This window comes from Haliotis rufescens, unplaced genomic scaffold (genome assembly GCF_023055435.1).
Source record: "Haliotis rufescens isolate VD_foot unplaced genomic scaffold, xgHalRufe1.0.p SCAF_73, whole genome shotgun sequence".
NCBI lineage: Eukaryota > Metazoa > Mollusca > Gastropoda > Lepetellida > Haliotidae > Haliotis > Haliotis rufescens.
In genome coordinates this window covers 1,790,623-1,814,295 of record NW_025964365.1, presented here as the reverse complement: position 1 = coordinate 1,814,295, position 23,673 = coordinate 1,790,623, and the positions used below count along the sequence as shown (strand labels likewise).

General features: G+C 48.2%; 1 protein-coding gene across 3 annotated transcripts in view; it reads left to right on the top strand.

Moving 5' to 3' along the window:
• The window catches only part of LOC124140967, a 53,932-nt gene that overhangs the window by 2,290 nt on the left and 27,969 nt on the right, over nucleotides 1-23,673 (top strand). Inside the window, exon 1 of one of the 3 annotated variants that reach the window (XM_046508814.2) lies at nucleotides 23,477-23,561. The exons of the other annotated variants lie outside the window; for them this stretch is intronic. The gene's annotated coding sequence lies outside the window, so the exon portion shown is untranslated. Of the gene's footprint in view, nucleotides 1-23,476; nucleotides 23,562-23,673 lie in introns of those variants that run through there. 3 annotated transcript variants of the gene reach the window in all.

Genomic DNA, 23,673 nt, shown 5'->3' with positions numbered 1-23,673 from the left:
CATTCCGAGTCTGCATTGGTTTAGTTACTATGTCCTAGAACCATTAGTCACGTCGGTCGAACCCCACACGTTTAGACAATGGTGTGCCTGCTCCAGATATAGATGCGAAGTTGTTACAATATCTTGAAAAATACCCAAACACACAAAGACACTCATATTAAAGTATTTACATAACACTTTTCATTAAATTAACTTTAAAACAGGAGAAGCGTATATAGCCTTGTTCAGGGCTCTATATTTCCCGCCATTAGCAGGTGCTAAAACCGATTGATTAAATGCTTGTTTAGGATTCCCTGAAATAGTAAAAGAGCCTTGTACCATGAATTGTAAAGATCAACTAAACGGAACTCGTGGAAATCCGGGGTAGAATAGGTCTTCAGCAACCCATGCTTGTCGTAAAAGGTGACTGTGCTTGTCGTAAGAGGCGACTAACGGGATCGGATGGTTGATGCATGTCATCGTATCTGAATTACGTGGGTCGATGATCATGATGTCAATCACTGGATTGTCTGGTCCAGACTCGATTATTCACAGACCGTCATAAAGCTGGAATACTGCTGAGTGCGGCGTTAAACAACAAACAAACAAACAAACAAACAAGCGACGGAAATTTGGGCACGTGCATCCTGATCATCATCACATTTCTCGTGCAAGGGCGCCTCACACAGTACAAATACACACTGCAAAGAGCTCTGGTATATTTTCAAATAATTTCCACAAACGGCTTCACAAAATCTTCCATGATATTAAAATGATATAAAAACAAATTATTTGGAAATAGTTTCAATAACAAAAAACACTGGGGACTGCAGATTCGTAAAAAAAGAATCCACAATTCACATCTGTATTTACACCTACTAGTTCTCCTGTCCATTGTACGATATTCAAGTGAAGGATATTATTGTAACGAGGAAACTCCAGACCTAACTTCACATTCGGGTCTCGTACTTTCTATTTTCGAGTGGTTTCTCCATTACAAAATCTCCTTCATTTAAATATCGTACAATGGACAGGAAAACTATAAGTAAATACTGAGCTGAATTATATATTAACAGTTTTTCAAATCTAACACATGTTGGAAGTTCCAAGTTTTCACAAGTACCAACTGCACTCCAGAGCACTATTCAGCGCAATGTTGAAATCCAGACATGGGTTAATTTTGACATCACTTCCACACAGCCAGACGCAAGCAGTGGTGATATATCACCAGAATACCCGCCCATAACACAATACCGCGCCATTCCCGAGCCCCACAATACCCGGAACGCGAGCCATTCACCCAGTCACAATAATACTTACTGAACTTGGGGAAACTTGATACAGTATACAAACTGCCTACTTTACATGCGCGCCAATTACAATATACCTGTCATACTGCCTCTCCGCGATAGACTGATTTGTTGTGGTCTATATAGCAGGCGTGTTGATACCATCTTGCTGGGTTAGATGGGCTAGGGGTTGTTTGTATTAACTCTGTGGTTTATGGTTTCATATAGACGCTTATACTTATACGGATTTGATATATTACGTTATATACCCGGCCTGACGAGATAAGAGACAAATATATTAGAACATCACCTTCAATACCGACGATTCGGTAACACCGTTCGGATAAACAGAGGTCCTGATTAACGAGATTAACAGATATGTTAATTTCTAGATTAATTTAAACGACGAAACCAGCAATGTGATTATTTAAAGAAGTCGATCCCACATGTAATCGCCCTGAATATAAAGTGTCCGGTACAACGAAGATATGTTGCGTATTGATTTGCTCAATATTTGGACAATATGTACAGTTGGATATGTCTTACCGATAAAACAAAGCTTTATCATATCATTTTTTGTCATGTTTATTATATATTCATGTCATCGTCGTGATCATAATCAACAACACCGGTTGTCGTCGATTCATGATTACTTCTTCTGGAACTTGCCAACCATGTATCAAACACAAGTTTTTTTTATCAAAAACCAATGTGTCATTACGAGGCTTGTTGGCATGCATCTGACGTAGAGAGCGGATTAGATTTATTCCACAGGTTCTAGCAGTCCATGGTATGAACCTCTTGCTATTATGTCTTTAACGACAGTGATGGTGGCACCGCCTTGTCCCTTGTCTTGCCGTCGTGTCTTTAACGACAGTGATGGTGGCACCGCCTTGTCTTGCCGTCATGTCCTTAACGACAGTGATGGTGACACCGCCTTGTCTTGGCGTCATGTCTTTAACGACAGTGATGGTGACACCGCCTTGTCTTGCCGTCATGTCTTTAACGACAGTGATGGTGGCACCGCCTTGTCTTGCCGTCATGTCCTTAACGACAGTGATGGTGACACCGCCTTGTCTTGGCGTCATGTCTTTAACGACAGTGATGGTGGCACCGCCTTGTCTTGCCGTCATGTCTTTAACGACAGTGATGGTGACTACGCCTTGTCTTGCCGTCATGTCTTTAACGACAGTGATGGTGGCACCGCCTTGTCTTGCCGTCATGTCTTTAACGACAGTGATGGTGACACCGGCTTGTCTTGCCGTCATGTCTTTAACGACAATGATGGTGACTACGCCTTGTCTTGCCGTCATGTCTTTAACGACAGTGATGGTGGCACCGCCTTGTCTTGGCGTCATGTCTTTAACGACAGTGATGGTGACTACGCCTTGTCTTGCCGTCATGTCTTTAACGACAGTGATGGTGACACCGGCTTGTCTTGCCGTCATGTCTTTAACGACAGTGATGGTGGCACCGCCTTGTCATGGCGTCATGTCTTTAACGACAGTGATGGTGACACCGCCTTGTCTTGCCGTCTTGTCTTTAACGACAGTGATGGTGACACCGCCTTGTCTTGCCGTCATGTCTTTAACGACAGTGATGGTGGCACCGCCTTGTCTTGGCGTCATGTCTTTAACGACAGTGATGGTGGCACCGCCTTGTCTTGCCGTCATGTCTTTAACGACAATGATGGTGGCACCGCCTTGTCTTGCCGTCATGTCTTTAACGACAGTGATGGTGGCACCGCCTTGTCCCTTGTCTTGCCGTCATGCCTTTAACGACAATGATGGTGACACCGCCTTGTCTAGCCATTATGTCTTTAACGACAGTGATGGTGACACCGCCTTGTCTAGCCATTATGTCTTTAACGACAGTGATGGAGGCACCGCCTTGTCTTGCCGTCATGTCTTTAACGACAGTGATGGTGACTACGCCTTGTCTTGCCGTCATGTCTTTAACGACAGTGATGGTGGCACCGCCTTGTCTTGCCGTCATGTCTTTAACGACAGTGATGGTGACACCGGCTTGTCTTGCCGTCATGTCTTTAACGACAATGATGGTGACTACGCCTTGTCTTGCCGTCATGTCTTTAACGACAGTGATGGTGGCACCGCCTTGTCTTGGTGTCATGTCTTTAACGACAGTGATGGTGACTACGCCTTGTCTTGCCGTCATGTCTTTAACGACAGTGATGGTGACACCGGCTTGTCTTGCCGTCATGTCTTTAACGACAGTGATGGTGGCACCGCCTTGTCATGGCGTCATGTCTTTAACGACAGTGATGGTGACACCGCCTTGTCTTGCCGTCATGTCTTTAACGACAGTGATGGTGACACCGCCTTGTCTTGCCGTCATGTCTTTAACGACAGTGATGGTGGCACCGCCTTGTCTTGGCGTCATGTCTTTAACGACAGTGATGGTGGCACCGCCTTGTCTTGCCGTCATGTCTTTAACGACAATGATGGTGGCACCGCCTTGTCTTGCCGTCATGTCTTTAACGACAGTGATGGTGGCACCGCCTTGTCCCTTGTCTTGCCGTCATGCCTTTAACGACAATGATGGTGACACCGCCTTGTCTAGCCATTATGTCTTTAACGACAGTGATGGTGACACCGCCTTGTCTAGCCATTATGTCTTTAACGACAGTGATGGAGGCACCGCCTTGTCTTGCCGTCATGTCTTTAACGACAGAGATGCTGGCACCGCCTTGTCCTGCCGCCATGTCTTTAACGACAGTGATGGTGACACCCCTTGTCTTGGCGTCATGTGATTAACGACAGTGATGTGACACAATCTCAAAAGTTGCGAACGTAGACACCAATTATAAAGGGAAAGTCCCATGAATCAAGGAATTAAGCTTTTCCTTCCGTTTGTCGTGTGGGATAGGGGTGTACAAAGTTAAGAAAAATCAAATGTTATGACATAATTGAACTTGATTATTTTCTCAGATTGCAAAATTCAAACAAATCCATATGGTATTAGTTTCTACTTGTCCACAGTATGTGAATATAAAGAAAGCCCTTTCCTGATTGTATTTAAGGTTATGCTTAACATTTGAGACAGGGATTTGGTGGTACCTCTGATGGACTCAGCAATATGTCTCTATTTGTACAGATTTTATGAAGTCTTTAAAATGCATTCAGAAGTGATACACATAAGGAAGAGAATTTATGGATGTCAACTATATTATGAGGAACACAAAGAAGTAAGCATATACTCCGACACGTTGTGTTCCTCATAATAAAGAACCTGACATTCTCTTCCTTAGATTTTATGGAGTTTTGAAATCCAGTATAAAAGAGGAATGTACATGTCTTCAGGTATTAAAATCAAGCCCAAAGTTGATAACACTGGTGCGGGGTTGTGGCAGATACGATCATGGATATGAACACTGAAGTACTCGGCTAACGCCTGGACTCTCCCTCTCTATGAACATCACAGCCTGCGATCAAAGCGAACTAGACACACGATCCAACAGGGCAAGGTGATTGTTGTGGTACCAGATACTCCACCTTTCATCTACCTGTAAATCTGGGTTAATCGCTTAATTACAGGTAACACTAGGAACACAGGCTATAACAAACTAAACATCACTAGTGACAGCTCTAATTACCATGGCCATTGTTGCACTTTATCAGTATATATCTGTTGTTGCTCGTTCTGAGAATGGTAAAGTCTCACAACGTTAAATAACTTTCAGGTAATGAATATACAATTGACAGGTTTAGAATTAACGCCTGGAAGTTGTCATCATGCAATGTGTTGGTATTGTAATATACAGAACGAGGGGTTGTTCCTTGTTGTGGTACTTCGCGATAATGATTGCCTGTATATATCTACGTGTAGACCATATCGGGATGGCGTGTCTTACCCATAATTACCGTGTCCTTTTCGCCATACAGCTGTCATCAGAACAATAACCCAGACTTGACATCGGTCTTTTACATCTGATAGACTTACTTAACCTCTGCTGAAACAGTAGCTGGTCTATTGGTAGCCTAGTGGCTAAGGTGTTTGCTCGCCACACCGAAGACCGAGTTCGATTCCCCGTATGAATACAGTTTGTGAGTCTTGGTATCCCAGTTGTCATATTCCTGTAATGTTGACAACTGAGGCCTAAGACCTCATTTACCGCATTAACAACAGCCATAGATGTCGAAAACTCGAAGTATTTCATCTCAGTAAGTGTCTATAAAGTAATACGCAAGTAAGCACGAAAATGTGCAGCATTAAAGACCCGAGACTGACGAACCAATCCAATAACCAGTTCAGTAAAGGTCAAGGACATAGTGTAGTTGACCCAGAAACAAATCTACGACTACAGGCCAACAAAACCAGATTTACTAACACACTATCTGTAGCTTCTTAATGGCTTCGACGAGTCTATTGCAACGTTTTGTTGGAGACAGTTGTGGGATAACTGCCCGTAAATGTTGTATGCAAACATTGCATTCGTTCACAAGTTTACAACAAATATATATACTGGATTAACACGTGTTACAGTATTGTCAGAAGATGGACCTGGTATCGTAGTGCACCAAACACAAAGCGATTCAGTTAGCATGTGTCCATACTGAACGTCAGTCAACAATAGTTCAACTTTGTACTTGGACATAATAGGTCTTATACATAAGCGTGAATTTAATTACGTTTGACGTCTCGTTACTGAACAATTGATAATCACTTACATGTAAATTCTTGGGAAACGGGTGGCCGAGTCGTCTGAAGCCCCGCAATTCGCTGTGCAGATTTGCATCCCTTGGACACACCAGAAACCTATGATTGTGGGTTCGAACCGATTATGTTTCTAGGTTTATAAGCACCATACATGTGCTCGTGGAAAAAGACCTGAATCACTTCAGGCTTTCCTCTCACATTAAGCTCACACGCGTTGATATAACTTGAATACTGTTCAAAGCGGCGTTAAACCCAACTCACTCACATATAAAATCTTCAGACCCCAAGTCAAACGAGAATAAATAACCCATCTCTGACTGACTGTATGTTACACGAAATCACGGCTTTTTTATCGTATACGGTAATCACATTTAATATCCACAAAAGGCCTTTTTATACGGCCAAAGGGATATTACACAGCAATACGTCAAGACATGAAATATCTTTATTTGTTTTCATAATTCGATTGCCATCAGTGGGCATCTCCAGATAACACGGATATAACGAAATAAGGATCAGTTAAAATCCCTGATTGGCGTTAAAAAGTGTATGGTTGTGTGAATAGCGAAATGTAGATATAACGAATTGATGTTTAGGAGTTTATTATATCCGCAATTGACTAGAGTGTGATTACTCGTTTGAAGTTCATAACAAATTCAAACGAATTTCGCGTCGCTAAGGCAACTGTTGTAACTGGGATAAGACTTGTGGTATCACCATCCACCATCCACCATCCACCATCCACGGTGGCAAAGACGACGCTGAACTGCATAGTTGTGTCGTCTCCAATTGAAAACACTCCAGGAACATTATTCTCTCTCACAGTCACATGCGTCTCCCATATCTCTGTTACCTCTAATCACGTGAAACCCCTTCTCTCTCACAGTCACATGCGTCTCCCATATCTGTGTTACCTCTTATCACGTGAAACCCCTTCTCTCTCACAGTCACATGCGTCTCCCATATCTATGTTACCTCTTATCATGTGAAACCCCTTCTCTCTCACATCACATGCGTCTGCCTTATCTCTGTTACCTCTAATCATGTGAAACCCCTTCTCTCTCACATCACATGCGTCTCCCATATCTCTGTTACCTCTAATCATGTGAAACCCCTTCTCTCTCACAGGCACATGCGTCTCCCATATCTCTGTTACCTCTAATCATGTGAAACCCCTTCTCTCTCATAGTCACATGCGTCTCCCATATCTCTGTTACCTCTAATCATGTGAAACCCCTTCTCTCTCACATCACATGCGTCTCCCATATCTATGCTACCTCTAATCATGTGAAACCCCTTCTCTCTCACAGGCACATGCGTCTCCCATATCTCTGTTACCTCTAATCATGTGAAACCCCTTCTCTCTCACATCACATGCGTCTCCCATATCTATGCTACCTCTAATCATGTGAAACCCCTTCTCTCTCACAGGCACATGCGCCTCCCATATCTATGTTACCTCTTATCATGTGAAACCCCTTCTCTCTCACATCACATGCGTCTCCCATATCTATGCTACCTCTAATCATGTGAAACCCCTTCTCTCTCACATCACATGCGTCTCCCATATCTATGCTACCTCTAATCATGTGAAACCCCTTCTCTCTCACATCACATGCGTCTCCCATATCTCTGTTACCTCTAATCATGTGAAACCCCTTCTCTCTCACAGGCACATGCGTCTCCCATATCTATGTTACCTCTAATCATGTGAAACCCCTTCTCTCTCACAGGCACATGCGTCTCCCAGATTTCAGTTACCTCTAATCACGATAAACCCCTTCTCTCACACAGTCACATGCGTCTCCCAGAATTCAGTTACCTCTAATCACGATAAACCCCTTCTCTCACACAGTCACATGCGTCTCCCAGAATTCAGTTACCTCTAATCACGATGGACCCCTTCTCTCACACAGTCACATAGTGTCCCAGAATTCAGTAACCCCTAATCACGATAGACCCCTTCGCTCACACAGTCACATGCGTCTCCCAGAATTCAGTTACCTCTAATCACGATAAACCCCTTCTCTCTCACAGGCACATGCGTCTCCCATATCTCTGTTACCTCTAATCACGTGAAACCCCTTCTCTCTCACATCACATGCGTCTGCCATATCTATGCTACCTCTAATCATGTGAAACCCCTTCTCTCTCACATCACATGCGTCTCCCATATCTATGTTACCTCTAATCATGTGAAACCCCTTCTCTCTCACAGGCACATGCGTCTCCCATATCTATGCTACCTCTAATCATGTGAAACCCCTTCTCTCTCACATCACATGCGTCTCCCATATCTATGTTACCTCTAATCATGTGAAACCCCTCCTCTCTCACAGGCACATGCGTCTCCCATATCTATGCTACCTCTAATCATGTGAAACCCCTTCTCTCTCACATCACATGCGTCTCCCATATCTATGTTACCTCTAATCATGTGAAACCCCTTCTCTCTCACATCACATGCGTCTCCCATATCTATGCTACCTCTAATCACGTGAAACCCCTTCTCTCTCACAGGCACATGCGTCTCCCATATCTATGCTACCTCTAATCACGTGAAACCCCTTCTCTCTCACATCACATGCGTCTGCCTTATCTCTGTTACCTCTTATCATGTGAAACCCCTTCTCTCTCACATCACGTGCGTCTCCCATATCTATGCTACCTCTAATCATGTGAAACCCCTTCTCTCTCACATCACATGCGTCTCCCATATCTATGTTACCTCTTATCATGTGAAACCCCTTCTCTCTCACAGGCACATGCGTCTCCCATATCTATGCTACCTCTAATCACGTGAAACCCCTTCTCTCTCACAGTCACGTGCGTCTCCCATATCTATGTTACCTCTAATCACGTGAAACCCCTTCTCTCTCACAGGCACATGCGTCTCCCATATCTATGCTACCTCTAATCATGTGAAACCCCTTCTCTCTCACATCACATGCGTCTCCCATATCTATGTTACCTCTAATCATGTGAAACCCCTTCTCTCTCACATCACATGCGTCTCCCATATCTATGCTACCTCTAATCACGTGAAACCCCTTCTCTCTCACAGGCACATGCGTCTCCCATATCTATGCTACCTCTAATCACGTGAAACCCCTTCTCTCTCACATCACATGCGTCTCCCATATCTATGCTACCTCTAATCATGTGAAACCCCTTCTCTCTCACATCACATGCGTCTCCCATATCTATGCTACCTCTAATCACGTGAAACCCCTTCTCTCTCACATCACGTGCGTCTCCCATATCTATGCTACCTCTAATCATGTGAAACCCCTTCTCTCTCACATCACATGCGTCTCCCATATCTATGTTACCTCTTATCATGTGAAACCCCTTCTCTCTCACAGGCACATGCGTCTCCCATATCTATGCTACCTCTAATCACGTGAAACCCCTTCTCTCTCACAGTCACGTGCGTCTCCCATATCTATGTTACCTCTAATCACGTGAAACCCCTTCTCTCTCACAGTCACATGCGTCTCCCATATCTATGCTACCTCTTATCATGTGAAACCCCTTCTCTCTCACAGTCACATGCGTCTCCCATATCTATGCTACCTCTTATCATGTGAAACCCCTTCTCTCTCACAGTCACATGCGTCTCCCATATCTCTGTTACCTCTTATCACGATAAACCCCTTCTCTCTCACATCACATGCGTCTGCCTTATCTCTGTTACCTCTAATCACGTGAAACCCCTTCTCTCTCACAGGCACATGCGTCTCCCATATCTATGTTACCTCTAATCATGTGAAACCCCTTCTCTCTCACATCACATGCGTCTGCCTTATCTCTGTTACCTCTAATCACGTGAAACCCCTTCTCTCTCACAGGCACATGCGTCTCCCATATCTATGTTACCTCTTATCATGTGAAACCCCTTCTCTCTCACAGTCACATGCGTCTCCCATATCTATGTTACCTCTAATCATGTGAAACCCCTTCTCTCTCACAGTCACATGCGTCTCCCATATCTATGTTACCTCTTATCATGTGAAACCCCTTCTCTCTCACAGGCACATGCGTCTCCCATATCTATGTTACCTCTTATCATGTGAAACCCCTTCTCTCTCACATCACATGCGTCTGCCTTATCTCTGTTACCTCTAATCACGTGAAACCCCTTCTCTCTCACATCACATGCGTCTGCCTTATCTCTGTTACCTCTAATCACGTGAAACCCCTTCTCTCTCACAGTCACGTGCATCTCCCATATCTATGCTACCTCTAATCATGTGAAACCCCTTCTCTCTCACATCACATGCGTCTCCCATATCTCTGTTACCTCTAATCATGTGAAACCCCTTCTCTCTCACAGGCACATGCGTCTGCCATATCTACGTTACCTCTAATCATGTGAACCCCTTCTCTCACACAGTTACATGCGTCTCCCAGAATTCAGTTACCTCTAATCACGATAAACCCCTTCTCTCACACAGTCACATCCGTCTCCTAGAATTCAGTTACCTCTAATCACGATAGACCCCTTCGCTCACACAGTCACGTGCGTCTCCCAGAATTCAGTTACCTCTAATCACGATGGACCCCTTCTCTCACACAGTCACATAGTGTCCCAGAATTCAGTTACCCCTAATCACGATAGACCCCTTCGCTCACACAGTCACATGCGTCTCCCAGAATTCAGTTACCTCTAATCACGATAAACCCCTTCTCTCACACAGTCACGTGCGTCTCCCAGAATTCAGTTACCTCTAATCTCGATAAACCCCTTCGCTCACACAGTCACATGCGTCTCCCAGAATTCAGTTACCTCTAATCACGATAAACCCCTTCTCTCACACAGTCACATGCGTCTCCCAGAATTCAGTTACCTCTTATCACGATAAACCCCTTCGCTCACAGAGTCACATGCGTCTCCCAGAATTCAGTTACCTCTAATCACGATAAACCCCTTCTCTCTCATAATCGCATGCTTCTCCCAGAATTCAGTTACCTCTAATCACGATAAACCCATTCTCTCTCATAATCGCATGCCTTCTCCCAGAATTCAGTTACCTCTAATCACGATAAACCCATTCTCTCTCATAATCGCATGCGTCTCCTAGAATTCAGTTACCTCAAATCACGATAAACCCCTTCTCTCTCATAATCGCATGCGTCTCCTAGAATTCAGTTACCTCTAATCATGTGAGACCCCTTCGCTCACGCAGTCAAGTGCGTCTCCCAGAATTCAGTTACCTCTAATCACGATAAACCCCTTCGCTCACACAGTCACATGCGTCTCACAGAATTCAGTTACCTCAAATCACGATAAACCCCCTCTCACAGTCACATGCGTCTCCCAGAATATAGTTACCTCAAATCACGATAAACCCCTTCGCTCACACAGTCACATGCGTCTCACAGAATTCAGTTACCTCAAATCACGATAAACCCCTTCGCTCACACAGTCACATGCGTCTCCCAGAATTTAGTTACCTCTAATCACGATAAACCCCTTCTCTCACACAGTCACATGCGTCTCCCAGAATTCAGTTACGTCTCATATTTCTTTCCGCCCGATTTTATTTCGCAATGTCGATTAAAAAAATTACGTTTGATTTCACAGAACAGATCTAATCCCGTTTTCTCAGACATTGTTTCACAGACAATCAATGGACTACATTAATAACAATAGTTACCAGTATTAACTCCAGCCGTGTTCTCGGAAATGTGTAAAAGATATACCTGTGGATAAAGAGTGCCGCCATCACTGTGACATTAACGCGCAGAGTACTAAACGCTGTTTGGTTCCGTGTAGAATGGGTTAATGAAGCGTTGACAATACTCGATGCCAAGAGAATGACTTAAAAGAGCAATAAAAAACAATACATAGGCCATAGAATAGCGATGCAGTTTTTAGAAGAAGGATTGTATAGTTTTTATGATGATTGTGTTTTATTCTGAGAAGATTATTGCGTTAAAATGGCCGTAAATAACATAAATTGTGACGAGGTGTATTGATGGTTTAGTTTTATGTGTTTGATTGATCTCAACGTGGAAGTGATATGGTGCTCTAGGCTTGAGTTGCTGACAGATTATCTCGGGGTTTGTTTTGTTCACAGGCATTCGGATCCTCTCGGCTTTTTCCGTTACCTCCATATGTCTAGGGCAACAATGGAGGAGTGATACTGCATGATTTCACTGCCTCCCTATCCATCCCACTCATAACGGTTTTTTAACATGACTGCCTTTATGAGAAAAGTGTTTTCATGGTTACATGTATACAGTTTTATATCAAACAGTCTTTATATAAGGATCAAGACTGTGTGATGTTGGGTAGGCTACCGGGAAACTATTTTAACCCCGAATATCAAACCTCGGGTTTTTGTATGTGTACATTACTTTAAGTTTCACGTACCTGTGTACCGTTCCCTCCGGAGGGGTTAACGAATATTCCACTTGCTTTTAAGTCCTTCCCATATAGCATGGTTTCTGGTTTTACGTGCGTTGCGTAACCTTTGTTATATGCAGGAGCATATTTTTATCTCATCTCTTTTCTAAATTCTGTTCTAAACTGTAATTTAATTCCAGATTTTTCATTTGTTTCCAAGAATTAAAAACATGCATGATTAGTTAACTAAACTAAACTAAACATCTGCAAATTTGTAATTAGTTTGACTAAACGGACCTATCCACCTAGTTCATGATTATTTAACTAAACAGGCATATACTGCAAGTTCGTGATTATCTTAACCAAACTGATCTTTCCTGCTAATTCATGATTATTTGAATTAAATTAACCTATCCTGCCAAGATCGTCATTATGTAAACTAAACAGACCTATCCTATTTAATTTAAACTGACCCTTCCTACTAATTCATGTTTAATGAAACTAAACTAGTCTATGCTGCTACTTCGTGATTATATTAACTGAACTGACCTGGCTAGTCATTATAATATTGACTAAACTGCTTGCTTGCCTGTATGGCTCAACGAACATTCACTGTGTAGGCTAGATGTGGAAACTATCATGGATCTGCGGTATTGGTTGGTTTCTTTGATCATGTGCAGAGTACGGCTCCACTTTTATGGTAAACGTTTGACCGCTCCAGGATATTATCTCAATGTGTAGTGAGGACATTGGTAAGCAAACACACTAACATTGACCCAGCCTTTAGAATGGGTAGGTCAACATTTCACCTTGTAGTGCCACTATCTGCCCTAGGTCAACTCAATACACCCTTATTCCATCAGTCTACCCCTAAACAATAACCAGCACCCTTATACCACCACCCCGTAGTCTACCTCTACACACCCCATCCCACTAGCTCCCTTATACCACCACCCCATAGTCCACCTCTACACACCCCACCAGCACCCTTATACCACCACCCCATAGTCTACCTCTACACACCCCACCCAACTAGCTCCCTTATACCACCACCCCATAGTCCACCTCTACACACCCCATCCCACCAGCTCCCTTATACCACCACCCTATAGTCTACCTCTACACACGCAAACCAGCCTTATACCACCACCCCATAGTCCACCTCTACACACCCCATCCCACCAGCTCCCTTATACCACCACCCCATAGTCCACCTCTACACACCCCACCAGCCTTATACCACCACCCCATAGTCCACCTCTACACACCCCATCCCACCAGCTCCCTTATACCACCACCCTATAGTCTACCTCTACACACCCCACCAGCTCCCTTATACCACCCCATAGTCCACCTCTACACACCCCACCAGCTCCCTTATACCACCACCCCATAGTCCACCTCTACACACCCCACCAGCTCCCTTATACCACCCCATAGTCCACCTCTACACACCCCACCAGCTCCCTTATACCACCACCCTATAGTCTACCTCTACACACCCTACCAGCTTCCTTATACCACCCCATAGTCCCCCTCTACACATCCCACCAGCTCCCTTATACCACCCCACAGTCCACCTCTACACACCCCACCAGCTCCCTTATACCACCCCATAGTCCACCTCTACACACCCCACCAGCTCCCTTATACCACCACCCTATAGTCTACCTCTACACACCCTACCAGCTTCCTTATACCACCCCATAGTCCCCCTCTACACATCCCACCAGCTCCCTTATACCACCCCATAGTCCACCTCTACACACCCCACCAGCTCCCTTATACCACCACCCTATAGTCTACCTCTACACACCCTACCAGCTTCCTTATACCACCCCATAGTCCCCCTCTACACATCCCACCAGCTCCCTTATACCACCCCATAGTCCACCTCTACACACCCCACCAGCTCCCTTATACCACCACCCTATAGTCTACCTCTACACACCCTACCAGCTTCCTTATACCACCCCATAGTCCCCCTCTACACATCCCACCAGCTCCCTTATACCACCCCATAGTCCACCTCTACACATCCCACCAGCTTCCTTATACCACCCCATAGTCCCCCTCTACACATCCCACCAGCTCCCTTATACCACCCCACAGTCCACCTCTTCACACCCCACCAGCTCCCTTATACCACCCCATAGTCCACCTCTACACACCCCATCCCACCAGCTCCCTTATACCACCACCCCATAGTCCACCTCTACACACCCCACCAGCTCCCTAATACCACCACCCTATAGTCTACCTCTACACACCCCATCCCACCAGCTCCCTTATACCACCACCCCATAGTCCACCTCTACACACCGCATCCCACCAGCACCCTTATACCACCACCCCATAGTCTACCTCTACACACCCAACCAGCTTCCTTATACCACCACCCTATAGTCTACCTCTACACACGCCACCAGCCTTATACCACCACCCCATAGTCCACCTCTACACACCCCATCCCACCAGCTCCCTTATACCACCACCCTATAGTCTACCTCTACACATCCCACCAGCTCCCTTATACCACCACCCTATAGTCTACCTCTACACACGCCACCAGCCTTATACCACCACCCCATAGTCCACCTCTACACACCCCATCCCACCAGCTCCCTTATACCACCACCCTATAGTCTACCTCTACACATCCCACCAGCTCCCTTATACCACCCCATAGTCCACCTCTACACATCCCATCCCACCAGCTCCCTTATACCACCACCCTATAGTCTACCTCTACACATCCCACCAGCTCCCTTATACCACCCCATAGTCCACCTCTACACACCCCATCCCACCAGCTCCCTTATACCACCACCCTATAGTCTACCTCTACACACCCCACCAGCTCCCTTATACCACCCCACAGTCCACCTCTTCACACCCCACCAGCTCCCTTATACCACCCCACAGTCCACCTCTTCACACCCCACCAGCTCCCTTATACCACCCCATAGTCCCCCTCTACACATCCCACCAGCTCCCTTATACCACCACCCCATAGTCCACCTCTACACACCCCACCAGCTCCCTTATACCACCACCCTATAGTCTACCTCTACACACCCCACCCAACTAGCTCCCTTATACCACCACCCCATAGTCCACCTCTACACACCCCATCCCACCAGCTCCCTAATACCACCACCCTATAGTCTACCTCTACACACCCCATCCCACCAGCTCCCTTATACCACCACCCCATAGTCCACCTCTACACACCCCACCAGCTCCCTTATACCACCCCATAGTCCACCTCTACACACCCCACCCAACTAGCTCCCTTATACCACCACCCCATAGTCTACCTCTACACACCCCACCCAACTAGCTCCCTTATACCACCACCCCATAGTCCACCTCTACACACCCCATCCCACTAGCTCCCTTATACCACCACCCCATAGTCCACCTCTACACACCCCACCCAACTAGCTCCATTATACCACCACCCCATAGTCCACCTCTACACACCCCATCCCACTAGCTCCCTTATACCACCCCATAGTCCACCTCTACACACCCCATCCCACCAGCTCCCTTATACCACCACCCTATAGTCTACCTCTACACACGCCACCAGCTCCCTTATACCACCACCCCATAGTCCCCCTCTACACACCCCATCCCACCAGCTCCCTTATACCACCACCCTATAGTCTACCTCTACACACGCAAACCAGCCTTATACCACCACCCCATAGTCCACCTCTACACACCCCATCCCACCAGCTCCCTTATACCACCACCCCATAGTCCACCTCTACACACCCCACCAGCCTTATACCACCACCCCATAGTCCACCTCTACACACCCCATCCCACCAGCTCCCTTATACCACCACCCTATAGTCTACCTCTACACACCCCACCAGCTCCCTTATACCACCCCATAGTCCACCTCTACACACCCCACCAGCTCCCTTATACCACCACCCCATAGTCCCCCTCTACACACCCCACCAGCTCCCTTATACCACCACCCCATAGTCCACCTCTACACACCCCACCAGCTCCCTTATACCACCACCCCATAGTCCACCTCTACACACCCCACCAGCTCCCTTATACCACCCCATAGTCCACCTCTACACACCCCATCCCACCAGCTCCCTTATACCACCCCATAGTCCACCTCTACACACCCCACCAGCTCCCTTATACCACCACCCCATAGTCCACCTCTACACACCCCACCAGCTCCCTTATACCACCACCCCATAGTCCACCTCTACACACCCCACCAGCTCCCTTATACCACCCCATAGTCCACCTCTACACACCCCATCCCACCAGCTCCCTTATACCACCACCCTATAGTCTACCTCTACACACCCCACCAGCTCCCTTATACCACCCCATAGTCCACCTCTACACACCCCACCAGCTCCCTTATACCACCACCCCATAGTCCCCCTCTACACACCCCACCAGCTCCCTTATACCACCACCCCATAGTCCACCTCTACACACCCCACCAGCTCCCTTATACCACCACCCTATAGTCTACCTCTACACACCCTACCAGCTTCCTTATACCACCCCATAGTCCCCCTCTACACATCCCACCAGCTCCCTTATACCACCCCATAGTCCACCTCTACACACCCCACCAGCTCCCTTATACCACCACCCTATAGTCTACCTCTACACACCCTACCAGCTTCCTTATACCACCCCATAGTCCCCCTCTACACATCCCACCAGCTCCCTTATACCACCCCATAGTCCACCTCTACACACCCCACCAGCTCCCTTATACCACCACCCTATAGTCTACCTCTACACACCCTACCAGCTTCCTTATACCACCCCATAGTCCCCCTCTACACATCCCACCAGCTCCCTTATACCACCCCACAGTCCACCTCTTCACACCCCACCAGCTCCCTTATACCACCCCATAGTCCACCTCTACACACCCCATCCCACCAGCTCCCTTATACCACCACCCCATAGTCCACCTCTACACACCCCACCAGCTCCCTAATACCACCACCCTATAGTCTACCTCTACACACCCCACCCCACCAGCTCCCTTATACCACCCCATAGTCCACCTCTACACATCCCACCAGCTTCCTTATACCACCCCATAGTCCCCCTCTACACATCCCACCAGCTCCCTTATACCACCCCACAGTCCACCTCTTCACACCCCACCAGCTCCCTTATACCACCCCATAGTCCACCTCTACACACCCCATCCCACCAGCTCCCTTATACCACCACCCCATAGTCCACCTCTACACACCCCACCAGCTCCCTAATACCACCACCCTATAGTCTACCTCTACACACCCCATCCCACCAGCTCCCTTATACCACCACCCCATAGTCCACCTCTACACACCCCATCCCACCAGCACCCTTATACCACCACCCCATAGTCTACCTCTACACACCCAACCAGCTTCCTTATACCACCACCCTATAGTCTACCTCTACACACGCCACCAGCCTTATACCACCACCCCATAGTCCACCTCTACACACCCCATCCCACCAGCTCCCTTATACCACCACCCTATAGTCTACCTCTACACATCCCACCAGCTCCCTTATACCACCACCCTATAGTCTACCTCTACACACGCCACCAGCCTTATACCACCACCCCATAGTCCACCTCTACACACCCCATCCCACCAGCTCCCTTATACCACCACCCTATAGTCTACCTCTACACATCCCACCAGCTCCCTTATACCACCCCATAGTCCACCTCTACACATCCCATCCCACCAGCTCCCTTATACCACCACCCTATAGTCTACCTCTACACATCCCACCAGCTCCCTTATACCACCCCATAGTCCACCTCTACACACCCCATCCCACCAGCTCCCTTATACCACCACCCTATAGTCTACCTCTACACACCCCACCAGCCTTATACCACCACCCCATAGTCCACCTCTACACGCCCCACCAGCTCCCTTATACCACCCCACAGTCCACCTCTACACACCCCACCAGCTCCCTTATACCACCCCATAGTCTACCTCTACACACCCCACCAGCTCCCTTATACCACCACCCCATAGTCCACCTCTACACACCCCACCAGCTCCCTTATACCACCACCCCATAGTCTACCTCTACACACCCCACCAGCTCCCTTATACCACCACCCTATGGTCTACCTCTACACACCCCACCAGCTCCCTTATACCACCACCCCACAGTCCACCTCTACACACCCCACCAGCTCCCTTATACCACCACCCTATGGTCTACCTCTACACACCCCACCAGCTCCCTTATACCACCACCCCACAGTCCACCTCTACACACCCCACCAGCTCCCTTATACCACCACCCTATGGTCTACCTCTACACACCCCACCAGCTCCCTTATACCACCACCCCATAGTCTACCTCTACACACCCCACCCAACTAGCTCCCTTATACCACCACCCTATAGTCCACCTCTACACACCCCATCCCACCAGCTCCCTTATACCACCACCCCATAGTCTACCTCTACACACCCCACCCAACTAGCTCCCTTATACCACCACCCCATAGTCCACCTCTACACACCCCATCCCACTAGCTCCCTTATACCACCACCCCATAGTCCACCTCTACACACCCCATCCCACTAGCTCCCTTATACCACCACCCTATAGTCTACCTCTACACACGCCACCAGCTCCCTTATACCACCACCCCATAGTCCCCCTCTACACACCCCATCCCACCAGCTCCCTTATACCACCACCCTATAGTCTACCTCTACACACGCAAACCAGCCTTATACCACCACCCTATAGTCTACCTCTACACACCCCATCCCACCAGCTCCCTTATACCACCACCCTATAGTCTACCTCTACACACGCAAACCAGCCTTATACCACCACCCCATAGTCCACCTCTACACACCCCATCCCACCAGCTCCCTTATACCACCACCCCATAGTCCACCTCTACACACCCCACCAGCCTTATACCACCACCCCATAGTCCACCTCTACACACCCCATCCCACCAGCTCCCTTATACCACCACCCTATAGTCTACCTCTACACACCCCACCAGCTCCCTTATACCACCCCATAGTCCACCTCTACACACCCCACCAGCTCCCTTATACCACCACCCCATAGTCCACCTCTACACACCCCACCAGCTCCCTTATACCACCACCCTATAGTCTACCTCTACACACCCCACCAGCTCCCTTATACCACCACCCCATAGTCCACCTCTACACACCCCACCAGCTCCCTTATACCACCACCCCATAGTCCCCCTCTACACACCCCACCAGCTCCCTTATACCACCACCCCATAGTCCACCTCTACACACCCCACCAGCTCCCTTATACCACCACCCCATAGTCCACCTCTACACACCCCACCAGCTCCCTTATACCACCCCATAGTCCACCTCTACACACCCCATCCCACCAGCTCCCTTATACCACCCCATAGTCCACCTCTACACACCCCACCAGCTCCCTTATACCACCACCCCATAGTCCACCTCTACACACCCCACCAGCTCCCTTATACCACCACCCCATAGTCCACCTCTACACACCCCATCCCACCAGCTCCCTTATACCACCACCCTATAGTCTACCTCTACACACCCCACCAGCTCCCTTATACCACCCCATAGTCCACCTCTACACACCCCACCAGCTCCCTTATACCACCACCCCATAGTCCCCCTCTACACACCCCACCAGCTCCCTTATACCACCACCCCATAGTCCACCTCTACACACCCCACCAGCTCCCTAATACCACCCCATAGTCCACCTCTACACACCCCACCAGCTCCCTTATACCACCACCCCATAGTCCACCTCTACACACCCCACCAGCTCCCTAATACCACCCCATAGTCCACCTCTACACACCCCACCAGCTCCCTTATACCACCACCCCATAGTCCACCTCTACACACCCCACCAGCTCCCTAATACCACCCCATAGTCCACCTCTACACACCCCACCAGCTCCCTTATACCACCACCCCATAGTCCACCTCTACACACCCCACCAGCTCCCTTATACCACCCCATAGTCCACCTCTACACACCCCACCAGCTCCCTTATACCACCACCCCATAGTCCCCCTCTACACACCCCACCAGCTCCCTTATACCACCACCCCATAGTCCCCCTCTACACACCCCACCAGCTCCCTTATACCACCACCCCATAGTCCCCCTCTACACACCCCATCCCACCAGCTCCCTTATACCACCACCCCATAGTCCACCTCTACACACCCCATCCCACCAGCTCCCTTATACCACCCCATAGTCCACCTCTACACACCCCATCCCACCAGCTCCCTTATACCACCACCCCATAGTCCACCTCTACACACCCCACCAGCCTTATACCACCACCCCATAGTCCACCTCTACACACCCCATCCCACCAGCTCCCTTATACCACCACCCTATAGTCTACCTCTACACATCCCACCAGCCTTATACCACCACCCCATAGTCCACCTCTACACACCCCATCCCACTAGCTCCCTTATACCACCACCCTATAGTCTACCTCTACACACGCCACCAGCCTTATACCACCACCCCATAGTCCACCTCTACACACCCCATCCCACTAGCTCCCTTATACCACCACCCTATAGTCCACCTCTACACACCCCATCCCACCAGCTCCCTTATACCACCCCATAGTCCCCCTCTACACATCCCACCAGCTCCCTTATACCACCCCATAGTCCACCTCTACACATCCCACCAGCTCCCTTATACCACCCCATAGTCCCCCTCTACACATCCCACCAGCTCCCTTATACCACCCCATAGTCCACCTCTACACATCCCACCAGCTCCCTTATACCACCCCATAGTCCCCCTCTACACATCCCACCAGCTCCCTTATACCACCACCCTATAGTCTACCTCTACACACCCCACCAGCTCCCTTATACCACCCCATAGTCCCCCTCTACACATCCCACCAGCTCCCTTATACCACCACCCTATAGTCTACCTCTACACACCCCACCAGCTCCCTTATACCACCACCCTATAGTCCACCTCTACACACCCCATCCCACCAGCTCCCTTATACCACCACCCTATAGTCTACCTCTACACACCCCACCAGCTCCCTTATACCACCCCATAGTCCCCCTCTACACATCCCACCAGCTCCCTTATACCACCACCCTATAGTCTACCTCTACACACGCCACCAGCTCCCTTATACCACCACCCTATAGTCTACCTCTACACACGCCACCAGCCTTATACCACCACCCCATAGTCCACCTCTACACACCCCATCCCACTAGCTCCCTTATACCACCACCCTATAGTCCACCTCTACACACCCCATCCCACCAGCTCCCTTATACCACCCCATAGTCCCCCTCTACACATCCCACCAGCTCCCTTATACCACCCCATAGTCTACCTCTACACACCCCACCAGCTCCCTTATACCACCCCATAGTCTACCTCTACACACCCCACCAGCTCCCTTATACCACCCCGCAGTCCACCTCTACACATCCCACCAGCTCCCTTATACCACCACCCTATAGTCTACCTCTACACATCCCACCAGCTCCCTTATACCACCACCCTATAGTCTACCTCTACACATCCCACCAGCCTTATACCACCACCCCATAGTCCACCTCTACACACCCCATCCCACTAGCTCCCTTATACCACCACCCTATAGTCTACCTCTACACACGCCACCAGCCTTATACCACCACCCCATAGTCCACCTCTACACACCCCATCCCACTAGCTCCCTTATACCACCACCCTATAGTCCACCTCTACACACCCCATCCCACCAGCTCCCTTATACCACGCCATAGTCTACCTCTACACACCCCACCAGCTCCCTTATACCACCACCCCATAGTCCACCTCTACACACCCCACCAGCTCCCTTATACCACCACCTCATAGTCCACCTCTACACACCCCACCAACTCCTTTATACCACCACCCCATAGTCCACCTCTACACACCCCACCAGCTCCCTTATACCACCACCCCATAGTCCACCTCTACACACCCCACCAGCTCCCTTATACCACCACCCCATAGTCCACCTCTACACACCCCACCAGCTCCCTTATACCACCACCCTATAGTCTACCTCTACACACCCCACGAGCTCCCTTATACCACCACCCTATAGTCCACCTCTACACACCCCACCAGCTCCCTTTTACCATCACCCCATAGTCCACCTCAACACACCCCACCAGCTCCCTTTTACCATCACCCTATAGTTTACCTCTACACACCCCACCAGCTCCCTTATACCATCCCATAGTCCACCTCAACACACCCCACCAGCTCCCTTATACCATCACCCTATAGTTTACCTCTACACGCCCCACCCCACCAGCTCCCTTATACCACCACCCCATAGTCCACCTCTACACACCCCACCAGCTCCCTTATACCATCACCCTATGGTTTACCTCTACACACCCCACCCCACCAGCTCCCTTATACCACCACCCCATAGTCCACCTCTACACACCCCACCAGCTCCCTAATACCACCACCCTATAGTCTACCTCTACACACCCTACCAGCTTCCTAAAAATATATCAGTGCCCCTACGCCACTATCCGCTATTATACAAATACCATTAAAGTCAACACAAATCAATGGCAGCTTGTCACCTTCAAACCAGGTAAAGCTTATGTTGCCGCTCAGCTTTTTGACCGAGGCAAACCCTATTCAGAGAAATACAGCGGTGCATAATTTGAAATAAAATTTAAGAATTAGAAAAAAGGACCAACATTTTTTAAAAGTGTTAATATATAACCATTCACATTCATACGTTGAATATATGTTCTAAATATTACAGGTTCCTGACAAACTTGAATGTCGTCCACCCGAGTTGGTTTGTTCATGCTCTATACTTCTAATCAGTCTAGAATGTGAATTATATTTTTTCCCGTGAAGATTATTCTGCTCATTCAAGTATTCAAGTGTGACTGTTACGTTTGAAGTGAGATACTGTTTCAGTGTGAGACCCCGCTGTACACTCCAACCTTTTACAACATAGCTGGCTACCGACACCCATAAGAGCACCTGCATCAAGTCTAGCCCCCTGTATTTTCCTGGGGCCTGCTATCTATTGATCTATCTATATCTATAGACCTACCGATCAGTCGACTCTCTCAAGCAGTGGTTGCCGGCTGACGACCGACGGAGTACCTTTTCGGAAAATTTCGCTCCCGTCAACAAGTTACATTTCAAATCAGGTAACTTTCAACAGTGATGTTAGTACAAATTGTTGTAGCAGACAACTTAATACCTTTGTGATACTAGGAGTGCAGAAATGAAAACCCGGTCCAAAGGAGTTTTAAACCTATG